A 13,216-nucleotide genomic window follows, 5' to 3' on the forward strand; every position below is an offset into this window, starting at 1 on the left:
CTGCTTCCCACTCATCTTTAGTTCCTAGTAGGTTGTTTGTACATAGTCACATGTCCATGATGCTTTTAAAATCCCAAGGGCAAAATCCAGTATCTATGTCAACAGCTCAACAGATACAGTCAAAGCAGATGAAAGTTGTTTAGCAGAATTCCTTCAGGCTGCCTTGTCACTTGACCCCTGTGCCAAGCTCCCTTACCTGATAGGATTCTCTGGTTTCATATATGTATCATGGGCTCAGCAAATCCTGATTAAATTTTAACATGTAGTCCCCACTCATTTCAAGGGTCTGTGACCTGGAATATCCTTAACCCTAAAGCTTGAACTTAGGTTCATGAATGAACATCCTCCACATTGATACTCTTTTTGTAGTGTTATTTAACATAATTTCCCCCAAAAGGAGTTGGGGAGAGGATAACTAAAATATCCACCAGTAGAGGATTGTTTACATAGATTATAGTCCATGAACAAGAATGAATGCTTTCTGTTTTGAAAATATTTCCAAAGATGTATTACTAAGGTAATAAAAGATTGTTATTCAGTCACTAAGTTGTGTCCAACTCTTTTGCGACCCCATGGACCGTAGCCTGTTAGGCTCCTCTGTCCATGGGATTTTCCAGGCAAGAATACCAGAGTGGGTTGCCATGTCCTCCTGCGGGGAATCTTCCTGACTGAAAGAATCTTCCTGACCCAGAGATTGACCCAGAGTGTCATGCATTGCAGACAGATTCTTTACCACTGAGCCACTGGGGAAGCCCCAATAAAAGGTAGTCAGAGAAAAAAATGCATAATATGATTTCATTTAAAATTTTAAAACCCAATAACCATGATCATAGATGGACATACACTCACGTGTGTGTGTGGAGAAAGTCTGGAAGGAAGTGTTTAATCCCAGACAGTTCACAGGTGTGATCTGTGAAGAGAACAATGGGAAGGGAAAGAGTCGTGGAAAGGTACTGTTGACTTGCTTTTATTTGATTTTTCCCCCACAACGTATTTATTGTCTGATAAATAATTAATTAATTGATTAAAATGAGGCAGTCATTGCCATGTGAGAAAAACTCAGTGCAGTCTCTCCTTCTGCTAAATAAAGACTTCCTGGCTCCTTCCTGTGGTGATGAGAACAACTGGGGACCAGTCACCCCCAGATCTAGACCACGGTCCTAGACTCAAAATTGCAGGGCCACCCTGTTCCTCTAGCATGCCCTTGATTATTACAGCTATCCACTACACAAGGCTAATACTGAACATACAATGCTACTGGCTCATTTATATGAATTATCCCATTTATTCAATATGTTAAAACCTACTTTAGAGATGAACACTGTGAGGAATAAAGAAACTTACTCAAGCTCTCTCAGGTAAGAAATAGAGAAGCCAGGATTCAAAACCATGGATCCGTTCCTGCCAAGGGAAGAGTCTGGACCATCCTCACAATGATATCAGTGTGAGATGAGAAGTCAGACTCCATCAGATTTCCCAGGTGCATCAAGAAGCACAGGGATTGATATTCACCAAATGCATAGGAATCATGTACAGAAACCAGGGCAAATGGGTTCATTAATGTGAGAACCGTTCTGATCTCCTTATTGATACTGGACCTAGGACTGACTCCACTTAGGAGGAACCACTGTCATGCCTTCCTCAGTGTGCTTCCCACAAATGTACAAAAATTGGGATGGCTTCACAATAAATGATATCTCACCAAATTGTCTGTAGTGTTTTTGAGGCTGCCAAGAAAGATCTCAAAGAACTGTAAGTTCCAAAAAGTAACCCTGAGCTATTCTGTAGACCCACCAATAGGCACGGGAATACCCAAGGCTCCATTCAGTCTGAAGCTAAAGGGGGAATCTTGGGACTCTTTCAATAATCATCTCTCCCCTCATGCTTCAACCTCTGGTGGGATTATTAAAATTTTGCATAGTGTGCCATATGTAAAATAGATAGCCAGTGGGAATTTTCGGTATGACTCAGGGAGCTCAAACCAGTGCTCAGCAACAACCTAGAGGGGCGGGATGGAGTGGGAGGTAGGAGGGAGGTTCAAGAGGGAGGGGACATATGTATACCTATGTGTGATTCATGTTGAAAAATAGCAGAAACCAACCCAATATTATAAAGCAGTTACCCTCAATTAAAAGAATAAACTGAGAGAAAGAGAAAAAAAATTTTTTTGAGTATTGTGGACTTTTAAGCAATACATTTTCCGCAAAAAGCAAAATTCTTACTTTCAGTCTATTGAACTATGATTGGGAGGATTTCAACTTTCAGAAAATAATAATCATAGTATTAAATCAGAGGTACAGTGATAAAACCAGATAAGAAACTTCTGGGTTTGTAATGACACTTCTTTTTTTTTTTTTCATTTATTTTTATTAGTTGGAGGCTAATTACTTTACAATATTGTAGTGGTTTTTGCCATACATTGACATGAATCAGCCATGGATTTACACGTGTTCCCCATCCTGAACCCCCCTCCCACCTTCCTCCCATCCCATCCCTCTGGGTCATCCCAGTGCACCAGCCCCTAGCTCTTGTCTCATGCATCCAACCTGGACTGGTGATCTGTTTCACATTTGATAATATACATGTTTTGATGCTGTTCTCTCAGATCATCTCACCCTCGCCTTCTCCCATAGAGTCCAAAAGTCTGTTCTATACATCTGTGTCTCTTTTTCTGTTTTGCATATAGGGCTATCGTTACCATCTTTCTAAATTCCATATATATGTGTTAGTATACTGTATTGGTCTTTATCTTTCTGGCTTACTTCACTCTGTATAATGGGCTCCAGTTTCATCCATCTCATTAGAACTGATTCAAATGTATTCTTTTTAATGGCTGAGTAATATTTCATTGTGCATATGTACCATAGCTTTCTTATCCATTCGTCTGCTGATGGGCATCTAGGTTGCTTCCATGTCCTGGCTATTATAAACAGTGCTGTGATGAACATTGGGGTGCACGTGTCTCTTTCAGTCTGGTTTCCTCAGTGTGTATGCCCAGAAGTGGGATTGCTGGGTCATATGGCAGTTCTTGTAATGACACTTCTATTTCTGTTTTCTTTTGTTTATTATTTGTAAGTTTCTTGAGGACCAGGAGTGTATGTTTATGTGCATCTTTGGAGCTTAAGAAAGTTGCTGAGAGTAGAAACCACTCAGGACATGCCTGTTGAATGGCTGAGTGAACAGATAAGAACAAAACAAATGCTAAAATTTTTGCCTGCCAGTGGCAGCTCTTTCTAGCATTTGCATCCTGATGAATCCTTAATTACACAGGATAAAAGAATATTCTTGCCTTCACTGTGCCTTGAGTGAAGATGAGAGAGGCTTGGAGTCTGTTTAGTAATATCCTTATAAGCATTTCATAGAAACTGTAAAGCTCACTAACCTTTGGAAATAGTTGGGGGCTTCCCTGGTGGTTCAGTGGTTAAGAGTCCACCCGCCAATGCAGGGGACACAGGTTTGATCCCTGATCCGGGAAGATCCCACATGTGCCTTGGGGCAACCAAGACTGTGCACCACTATTACTGAAGCCCAAGAGACTAAGCCTGCACTCTAACTAGAGAGTAGCCCCTGCTTGTTGAAACTAGAGAAAGCCCACAGCAGCAATGAAGACCCAATGCAAGCAGAAATAAATAAGTTAATTTAAAAAAGTCTTTATAAAAAAAAGGAAATAGGGAAGACTACCGTTCCATGATGCAGACAGAGCTCACAAAATGTACATTGTCCACTGAAAGCAGGAGTAGGACCAGTCCCCCATCTGCTGATAGGTATGTGTGTTGGGGTTGTGGGGTGCACTTTATATCACAAGTCCAGCTCTGACCCAAATCTTTCCTTTGACCAAACTTTTGACAATTTGGTTAAATTTCAACTAATTATTAATATTTGACAGAACCACTTCTCGTAACTCAGGGCATTGAAGTCTGTCCTCTTTCTTTGGCTGTCTTTGCTGAAAATAGCTCTGATGGGAACTGTTCTCCAAGGTCAGTGCAAAGCTTTCCAAGAAAACCCTGGTGTCCAGAGAAAGGGCAGGGTTAGCTGTGAAAAATGGATTCAAAGCTCTTTTTTTTCCTCATAAAGATATATGGGTCAAGGTGGGACTTGTCAGTGTCTCAGACCATTCACTTGACTCCTTTTCCAAGTAGGTCCATCACACAGACTCTTGACTCTGGTTTTGGTTGATACTTTTCATTATAGTTGGGGAGCCCAGTTCAAAGAAACTCCAAATTTCCGAAGGCTAGAATAAAACGCCAAATGTTATTCTGCACAGCACAGCTTACAAAGACCTACTCATTCCCAACAACCCATTGGGCAGACACGGTTTACACTACCGCTCTCGTTTCTCCAGAGAGAAAACTAAGACTCAGATAGGAAAAGCATCTTGCCTGAGGCCACACAGCAAGGAAATGGCCAAGAAGGCAGACCTTCTGAGAGTGAGCCTCAAACTGCCTGCACTATGCCAGGGGTGCCTCCCTTCACACCTTCATTCTAAATGCAAAGCAAGGTGTGGATTTCTGTTACTTCATGAGTGAAGCTCTTCTGGGGAAGGTTCTGTGGAGGAGATGGGATGTGGTGGCTGGAGGTCCCCTTGAATATCTTGGCGATCTCTCCAGGGGGCTCTCTTTCCCATTTCTCCATCCCTTTTGGAAAGCCCCTTGATAGACCTTCAAGTTGCCCACTACATTGTCTATCCGAATCTATCAGTGGTCATACATCCTGGCATCCAGAGACTCCTCTGGCACTCAAGTGGGCATAATAAGACTGCCTTGCTTTGAACCATTCACGGACTCCAACTGTCGTGTATGGTTTATTGCTGTCTATCATCTTCAGTGACTCTTGGGGAGGAAGGGTCCTGGCCTCTGCTCTCAATCTCTTCATTGGGCATATGAAATTGATACCCAACCAAAACTTAGGTCCACTTGCCTGAGTGCAGTAAAGCCTATCTACTGACACTGGGTTGTGGTTAAGGAAAGTGCAGCATTTATTCTAAGGTGTCATACAATGAGTCTGGGACAGTTAATGCTCAAAAGGCCTGAACTCCCCAATAGGTTTCAACAAAGCATTTTTTTTAATTAAAAAAAATAATTTGCTTATTTTTATTTTTTGGCCAGGCTGTGCAGCATGTGGGATCTTAGTTCCCTGACCAGGGATCAAATGATGTCCCTTGCACTGGAAGTGCAGACTGCCAGGGAAGTTCCTTTTTTAACTTTTTATTTTGTATTGGAGTGTAGTTGATCAACAATATTGTGTTAGATTCAGGTGTACGGCAAAATGATTCAGTTATACATATACATTATCTATTCTTTTTCAAATTCTTTTCCCATTTAGGTTGTTGCATAATATTGAACAAGGTTCCTTGTGCTACATAGTAAGTCCTTGTTGGTTAAAAATGCAGCAAAGTGGGCTCCCCTGGTGGCTCAGTGGTAGAGAATCTGCTGCCAATGCAGGAGATACTGTTTCGATCCTTGGTCCAAGAAGATCCCATGTGCTGTAGAACAACTAAGCCCGTGTGTCCCAGGTATTGAACCCATGCTTTAGAGCCCGTGAGCCACAACTACTGAAGCCCATGCATCCTACAGACCATGCTGCATGACAAGAGAATCCACTGCAATGAAAAGCCTAGGCACCACAGCTAGCGAGTAGCCCCCGCTCACCTCAACTAGAAAAAAGCCCAAGCAGCAACGAAGACCAGCACAGCCAAATATAAATAAATACAGAAATAAAAAATATTTTAAAATGCAGCAAAGCATTTTTAAAGGCAAGGTGAGGAAGGGGAGTCACTGTATGTGGTCAGTTGGTGCACAGGTCTCTGATTGGTTGATGGGGGGGTGGTGGTAATAGGGTGATGTCACAGTGTTTAACATTATCAATCCTTAGGGTAGGTCTGGGGGTAAAGGGCTCATGCTCATCAAGTGATTAATTTCTTTCATTTGTTGGAGCTTTTAGCATCTGCAAAACTATTCAAGAAATGTGCATCAGATACTATTATCTGGATACTTCAAAGAGGAGCTACAGTAGAATATATGGGGGTGGGATCTGTCCTGGAAAAGCTGCAAAGGGTCCCGATTGGTTACAAAATAGGCATTGTCATCAATCAGAAACAGTGCAGAATTTGTAGTCATGTTACCAAAAGAGGCTGTGGATCTGGCTGCTTGCCGCTCCAAAGCCAATAAACAGGCCAGGTTGGGGAAAGGAAAGTTTGCTTTATTTCAGATGCTGGCAACTGGGGTGGGGGAAGGTGATGGATATCTGTCCAAAGGCTTACTTCCCCCACCCTTGACAGGCATGCAGCGAGAGCTTTTATAGACAGAGTGTGTGTGGGGGAGAGGGGATACACGCAGAAAACAGCCCAGTCAGATCTAACAGTCATCTTTAAATTGGTCATCAGTGGTCTGACTAGCCTCATCTTGGTTGTTTTAGGTACGGTTAATCTTCGGTTCCAGGGTCCATTTTTTCCCATTTCTTTGCAGCCAGTTCTTGGAATTGTGGCAGCTCATGTTCTGGATACAGCGTGGTCATCATGTAGTTAACTCTCCACCTGGTGTTTTAGTATCTATAAGACAGTTCACAGGATGTGGCTCAGAATATTATCTATAGCCCTTGAGAAAGAACTGAAGGTCCTTGACTATACTTAATGACTACATTATTATTATTATTTAGTCTCCTTTGACAGTTTTCCTGTTTCCGAATTTCTCATTTTTCCGATTAAACTTATTCTTTGGCTAAAGTTTTCCACAGGCAAAAGGGAGGCAGAGGACATGGTCGGGGGTGGGGGTCAAGGACCACAGGCTCCTGCTCTGTTTCAGTCAGATCACAGAGTCCTGGTTACACAATCCCAGTTTCCCCAACAACAGTTTTGTCACTTGCAAATTAAAAGCAATGTATTTATTGCCTCATGAAACTAGTGTTAATGAGGCATTTACCTCATAAACATCCTCATGCTGGGATGTTGCTCATCCCTTGTTAATACCCAAGATGTTAACAAGTTGCAGCCCCTGTCCTTGAGGAACTCACTGATCTTCCCAGCATGGCAAATTATCCCCTGGCACTGCTTGGGGTTTTAATAGAGAGACCAACCATGTGGGTATCTTCCTCAAGAACAAAGGCTGAGGAGCCTGGGGGGCTACAGGTGCCTCTTTGCTCCTTGAGCAGCCATGCAGAAGTTGAAGGTGTAGAAGCAGGGAGGCTGGGAGGTAGGCACCTCATTCCACCTTCCCGAAGCCTGTTCCTTCAATGATGAAACAAGGAGCTAAATGTGCTATACAGAGCAAATGGTCCAGACTTGGCTTTTCTAAGGATGATAAGGGATCAGAGGTGTTAAGGGATTTGTCCAAATTTCTGGTGTTGAAGCTGATATTCAAACTGCACTTGAATTCTGATCAGGACTGTTTCCCTACACCATGCTTACTGATGCAGCAGACACTGTGGTGGATTCCTAACGTATATCCCCACCCACTTCTTTTCTAACAAAACCTCAACCTTGTTCAAATGGTATTGCGCTTTCTCCTACTTGCAGTTCTGTGCATGTCTGATAAATCAAGTACTTTTTGTATCTGTGTCTATATCTATATCAGTCTAAAGAGAAGCATTATCTTTATAACACTGTCATCTCATCAAATGCATATCTGCATATCCTCTTATATTCGTTGTTGCTGTTCAGCCACTAAGTCAAGTCTAACTCTTTGGAACCCCATGAACTGCAGCATGCCAGGCTTCCCTGTCCTTCACTATTTCCTAGAGTTTGCTCAAACTGATGTCCACTGAGTCAGTGATACCACCCAACCATCTAATCCTGTCACCCCTTTCTCTTGCCCTCAATCTTTCCCAGCATCAGGGTCTTCACATCAAGTTGCCAAAGTATTGGAGCTTCAGCTTCAGCATCATTCCTTCTAATGAAAATTCAGAGCTGATTTCCTTTAGGATTACCAGATTTGATCTCCTTGCAGTCTTCTCCAGCACCACACTTTGAAAGCATAAGTTCTTCACCACTCAGCCTTCTTTAATAGGATTTAAAAATTTCCCCACATCAGGAATTTTCTGGTGGTCCAGCTGTTAGAACTCTGTACCTTCACTGCCAAGGATCCTTCAAGCTACATGGCATATATATATATTTATTTATTTCCCCACAGAAGTGTCATGTGTTTAATAAAGTTAATTTCTCGATGTTTTAGAGGTTTTGCTAATATTATGCTATGTGCTCAGTCCCTTAGTCATGTCCGACTTTTTGTGACCTCATGGACTGTAGCCCATGAGGCTCCTCTGTCCATGGGATTTTCTCAGCAAGGCTAATATTATAGATGTATCATATTTTCTATTGTATTTTTTAATTGAAGGATAATTGCTCTACAGAATTTTGTTGTTTTCTGTCAAACCTCAACATGAATCAGCCATAGTTATACATATACCCCCCCTTTTTTTTAATCCCCTCCCTTTTGAACATCCCCCCATCTCCCACCCCATCCCACCCCTCTAGATTGACACAGAGCCCCTGTTTGAGTTTCCTGAGCCGTACGGCAAATTCCCATTGGCTATCTATTTTACATATGGAAATGTAAATTTCCATATTACTCTTTCCATACATCTCACCCTCTCCTCCCCTGTCCCCATGTCCATAAGCCTATTCTCTGTCTGTTTCTCCATTGTTGCCCTGTAAATAAATTCTTCAGTACCATTTTTCTAGATTCTGTATATATGCATTAGAATATGATATTTATCTTTCTCTTTCTGACTCACTTCACTCTGTATAATAGGTTCTAGGTTCATCCACCTCATCAGAACTGACTCAAAAGCACTCCTTTTCATGGCTGAGTAATATTCTGTTGTGTGCATGTGCCACAACTTCTTTATCCATTCATCTGTCGATGGACATCTAGGTTGTGTCCATGTTCTAGCTACTGTAAAAAGTGCTGAAATGAACAATGGGATACATGTGTTTTTTTCAATTTTGGTTTCCTCAGAGTATATGCCTAGGAGTGGGATTGCTGGGTCACCTAGTGGTTTTATTCCTAGTTTTTCAAGGAATCGCCATACCATTTTCCATAGTGGCTGTATCAATTTACATTCCCACCAATAGTGCAAGAGTGTTACCTTTTCTCCACACCCTCTCCAGCATTTATTGTTTGTAGACTTTTTCATGATGTGAAGTGATATCTCATTGTAGTTTTGATTTGCATTTCTCTAATAATAAGAGTGTTGAGCCTCTTTTCATGTGTTTGTTAGCCATCTGTATGTCTCCTTTGGAGAAATGCCTGTTTAGGTCTTTTCCCCACTTTTTGATTGGGTTGTTTATTTTTCTGGCATTGAGTTGTATGAGTTGCTTGTATATTTTGGAAATTAAACCTTGGTCAGTTGTTTCATTTGCTACCATTTTCTCCCATTTTGAGGGTTGTCTTTTCACCTTGCTTATAGTTTCCTTTGCTGTGCAAAAACTTTTAAATTTAATCAGGTCTCACTTGTTTACTTTTGTTTTTATTTCCATTACTCTAGGAGGTGGGGTCATAGAGGATCTCGCTTTGATTTATGTCATCGAGTGTTCTGCCTATGTTTTCCTCTAAGAGGTTTGTAGTTTCTAGTTTTACATTTAGGTCTTTAATCCATTTTGACTTTATCTTTGTGTATGGTGTTAGGAAGTATTCTAATTTCATTCTTTTACATGTAGCTGTCCAGTTTTCCCAGCACCATTTATTGAAGAGGCTGTCTTTGCCCCATTGTATATTCTTGCCTCCTTTGTCAAAAATAAGGTACTCATAGGTACATGGGTTTATTTCTTGGCTTTCTACCTTGTTCCATTGGTCTATATTTCTGTTTTTTTGTGCCAGTACCATACTGTCTTGATGACTGTAGTTTTGTAGTATAATCTGAAGTCAGGAAGGTTGATTCCTCCAGCTTCATTCTTCTTTCTCTAGACTGCTTTGGCTATTCAGGGTCTTTTGTGTTTCCATATGAATTGTGAAATTTTTTGTTCTAGTTCTGTGAAAAATGCCATTGGTAATTTGATAGGAATCGCATTGAATCTGTAGATTGCATTTGGTAGTATAGTCATTTTCACAATATAGATTTTTCCTACTCAGGACCATGGAATCTCTCTCCATCTGTTTATGTCATCTTTGATTTCTTTCATTAGTGCCTTATAACTTTCTTATATTCCCATTAATACTCTTGACTTTCATTCTGGGATGTTCTTTCAAAACAATTTGATTCTGTTGGATCTTTAATATTTGAGAGGCAGGCTAGAATAGTGCTCTGACTAGGAATTATTATTCCCCAGTACTGAGACCAGCTCTTTCAAAAGTAAGTATTCAATTCCCGTAATTCATGTGGTAGGAGCAGGCACTATTATCTCTAATCCTCTGACTTGGTTCTTTCCTTGGCTTTGGAGTAGTTCCCTTGCTGATCAGTTCTCTGGTAACACTTGAAGATCTCTGGGATTCTCTGCCTGTGATGCTCTCTCCTCTCTAGTCCTCTGTTTTGCTAGCTTTCACTGACTTAGTCTTCCAGAAGTTCAGTTTTGTCTCCTCAACTCAGGGGGTTCACCAAGTTCTGCCTGGGTTTCCTCTGCTTGTGTCATAGCCTAGGAACTCAAGACAGTGAGTTGGGGCAATCACAAGACTTATATAATTTACTTTCAGTCTTGCAAGATTAATTTCTTTCACTGTATGCTGTATGCTGAAAACTGTTGTTTCACATATTTTGTTAGTTTTTTTTTTTTTTTTTTTGGTTGTTTTGGGCAGAAAGGTTAATTGTGGCCAGAAACAGAAGTCCTCTCTCTCTCTCTTTAAAAAAGATTTTTTGGTCTTGGGTTTGTTTTCTTATTTTCTCTCTTTCTATTAAAAAATTTTTTTTAAAATGTTTATTTACTTGGCTGCATCTTATCTTAGTTGTGACATGCAGGACCTTTCTGTGTGGTGTACAGGCTCAGCAGATGTGATGCACAGGCTTAGGTCCCCTGCAGCATGTGGGATCCTAGTTCCCCAACCAGGGATCAGACCCCTGCCCCCTGCATTGCAAGGCTGATTCTTAACCACTGGGCCACCAGGGAAGTCCCCTCTCTTTTTAATTACTGATAATCATATAATCTTCAAATAATGACAATCTAATCTCTTCCTGTCCAATTCTTATACCTATTATTTCTTTTTCTTGCCTTATAATCTTGGCCAGGACCTCCAGAGCTGTGATAACAATAATGGTAAGAGTAGGTCACCTTGCCTTATTTCTAATTTAAAGCTTTCATGTTTTTACCTATGGTTGTTGATGTAGGTTTTAGCCAATAAGCTTCACTTGCTTCAGTCTGTTTCATTTGAGTTCAGTGAAGTTTCTTAACACAAAAGTATGCCAAGTATTCCCTTGTAGGTGCTGGGCATAGAAAAATGCAGGTGGTAGTCTTTGAGGAAAAGTTCATAGCTTAGTAGGAAAAGCAGGAACTATCCTTGGTCTCTCGGGGCTCACAGGAAGCTTAGCTACTAAGGTCTTGGCTGGGGAGATTTCTATCCTGTTTGTATCTGCGAGTTAGTGACCAGCTCTTCGATCCCATTAAAAGCAGAATGAAGTGCCCACTGAGCATATACCAGGAGAGCCTCATGAAAAGAGATTCTAAAGCTGATCTCCAGGTTGAAACCAGCCCTCTCCCCCAACCAGCCTGCCCACAGCATCCAGAATCCAGATCAACCTTGAACATCAGAACTGCAAAGGACACGTTCTTTGAAAACATTCATTCCAAGAGATTGTAACCAAGAATCTATGGGACCCAGAAGGGTCTAGGAACATTCTGAAATTGTGTACAAAGTATCATATTGCATTTTTCTAAAAAGATGCTCTTTTGATTCTTAACTTTCGCCTCTCAAAACATGGAAGAAGTGATCCCTTGTTAACTTTAGGACACAGAGAAGTGAAGTGAGTGGCTCAAAGTCTCACAGTCAGGAAGGAGTGGAACTGGAATAGAACTTGGGGGCAGCTCCATCCCACTCTGTCCCCTAGCTTGGAACCTAGAATAGAAGCCCCCAAAGAGGTCCACCGAGGTCTTGTACCATGTTCAACATCCAGATATCTGAAACCACTGCAGACCCATCAGTTGGATCTCTGAAGGAGGAGTCTGGGTGTTTAGGAATCTCCCCTTGTGTTTTGGGGCACAAAACAGTTGAGAATCTAGGACCTTTCCTAGAATTTTAAGATGTACATCAAAACACACCTAGGGCTACCTTGATGGTCCAGTGGTTAAGAATCTGCCTTGTGATACAGGGAACTTGCTTTGGAGCAGTTAAGCCCGTGGGCCACAACTACTGAGCCAGTGCTCTAGAGCCTGAGGGCCACAGCTACTAACCCATAGGCCGGAATTACTGACGCCTAGAGTGAGTGCCTAGAGCCTGTGCTCCACAAGACAAGCCATTGCAAAGAGAGACCTTCACACTGAAACGAAGAGCAGCCCCCACTCACACCAACTAGAGAAAGCCCATGCACAGCAACTTAGACCTACCATGGCCAAAAAATAAAATAAATAAATCTTAAAAAAAAAAAAACAACACATCCAATAAAAAGGATAAGTAATAAGTAATGAGATCATTACAACCACTTTCAACTTTTAGCTTTTTTTTTTTTTATGATACTTTTCTACACATTTCTAAATAACACGTCTTATGATCGTTCCTTTTTCTTCTTCTTTTCCTCCTCTCATTCCTTTTCTGGCTTTAGATACTATCAATGACTCATTATCATGGAAGATTAGGATCACGAGGCTTATTTGGTGGTTTTCAGGTGCCCAGTTGGGAACACCTCTGCTATCTTGCTGTCAGAGGATGCCCCGGCCATGCCCCACAGCACGTGCCATGGAAAGTCCAACCTCTCCTCACCTTGTGGAGTGTGGGCAGAACACACACAAGTGACAGAAGATGGTGCCAACTGGAGACCATGAAAAAAAGTATAACATTACCAGTGTGTATACCAGGTTCCTGGCCAGGAGGTGGGGTAGTAAGAAAAGATAATTCTCAGTGGTGGTCCAGTGGCTAAGATTCTAAGCTCCCAGTGCAGAAGGTCCACGTTCGATCCCTGATCAGGAGCTTGATTCTACATGTTGCAACTAAAGTGTTCACATATGGCAACTAAAACCCTGCATGAGGAAACTCAAAAAGATATCACACGCCACCACTAAAGATCCTGCATGCCGCAATGAAGACCGAAGATCTCACATGCTGGAACTAAGACCCCTGAAGACAAATAAATAAAAAAATAT

The sequence above is a fragment of the Muntiacus reevesi genome, chromosome 3, assembly GCF_963930625.1.
Source record: "Muntiacus reevesi chromosome 3, mMunRee1.1, whole genome shotgun sequence".
NCBI lineage: Eukaryota > Metazoa > Chordata > Mammalia > Artiodactyla > Cervidae > Muntiacus > Muntiacus reevesi.